This window comes from Mus caroli, chromosome 9 (assembly GCF_900094665.2).
Source record: "Mus caroli chromosome 9, CAROLI_EIJ_v1.1, whole genome shotgun sequence".
In the NCBI taxonomy this organism is placed as follows: domain Eukaryota; kingdom Metazoa; phylum Chordata; class Mammalia; order Rodentia; family Muridae; genus Mus; species Mus caroli.
The window spans coordinates 78,823,390-78,825,029 of record NC_034578.1 but is presented as its reverse complement, the minus strand read 5'-3'; positions in this window follow the sequence as shown (position 1 = coordinate 78,825,029).

The following is a 1,640-nucleotide window of genomic DNA, read 5'->3' as shown; positions in this document are numbered from 1 at the left end:
TTTGTTGAGGACAAACCAGGAAAGGGGATAACATTTGAAATGTAAATAAAATATCCAATTTAAAAAAAAAGAAACAACTGGGATCTAAATAAAGTAATTTCTATGGTAAAAAAAGAAAAAAGTTCAAAACAAGAATGGATCTATCTGCATTCTTCTTCTTCTTCTTCTTCTTCTTCTTCTTCTTCTTCTTCTTCTTCTTCTTCTTCTTCTTCTTCTTCTTCTTCTTCCTTTTTTTGTTTTGTTTTTTTTTTGTTTTGTTTTGTTTTGTTTTTTTGAGACAGAGTTTCTCTGTGTATCTTTGGCTGTCCTGGAACTCACTTTGTAGACCAGGCTGGCCGGCTGGCCTCGAACTCAGAAATCCACCTGCCTCTTCTTCCAGAGTGCTGGGATTAAAGGGATTTGCATTCTTCTACATGATGACTTCCAGTTGAACCAGCACCATTTATTGAAAATGCTGTCNCCCCCCCCCCCCCGAATGGTTTTAGCTCCTTTGTCAAAGATCAAGTGACCATAGGTATATGAGTTCATTTCTGGGTATTCAATTTTATTCCATTGATTTACCTGCCTGTCTCTGTACCAATACCATACAGTTTTTAATCATGTTTGCTCTGTAGTACAGCTTGAGGTCAGAGATAGTGATTCCTCCAGAAATTCTTTTATTGTTGAGAATAGTTTTCAGTAGCCTGGGTTTTCTGTTATTCCAATTAAATTTGCAAATTGCTCTTTCTAACTCTATGAAGAATTGAGTTGGAATTTTGATGGGGATTGCAATGAATCTGTAGATTGCTTTCCACAAGATGGCCATTTTTAATATATTAATCCTGCCAATCCATGAGCATGGGAAATCTTTCCATCTTCTGAGATCTTCTTTTATTTCTTTCTTCAGGGACTTGAAGTTCTTGTCATAGATAACTTGCTTGGTTAGAGTTACAACAAGATATTTTATATTATTTATGGCTATTGTGAAGGGTGTCATTTCCCTAATTTCTGTCTCAGCCTGTTTATTCTTTGAGTAAAGGAAGGCTACTGATTTGTTTGAGTTAATTTTATATCCAGCCACTTTGCTGTAGTTGTTTATCAGGTTTAGAAGCTCTCTGGTAGAATTTTTGGGTTCACTTCAGAATACTATCATATCAACTGCAAATAGTGCTATTTGACTTCTTCCTTTCCAATTTGTGTACATCCCTTTGATCTCCTTTTGTTGTCTAATTTTTCTGGCTAGGATTTCACATACTATATTGAATAGATAGGGAGAGAGTAGGCAGCCTTGTCTAGTCCCTGTTTATAGTGGGATTTCTTCAAGTTTTTCTCCATTTAGTTTGATTTTTGGCTACTAACCGGTAGTATATTGCTGTATATTGCTTTTACTGTGTCTAAGTATGGACCTTGAATTCTTTCTTCTCCTTTTCTTTGCCTTCCAGATTTGATATAAGGACATTTGCCTTGTCTTATATTATCTTGATGATCTAGGGGAAAGGGGAGTTTGAGGAGGGTGATCTGGGAGGTATGGGTTAGAAGAATGCGGTCAGAACCTAATATGGGCAAAAAGATACTATTTTCAGTAAAAGTAAAAATAAAAACACAGAAAGAAAGACAGAAAAGAAAAGAGAAGAAAAGAAATAGAGAAGAGAAGAGGAGAG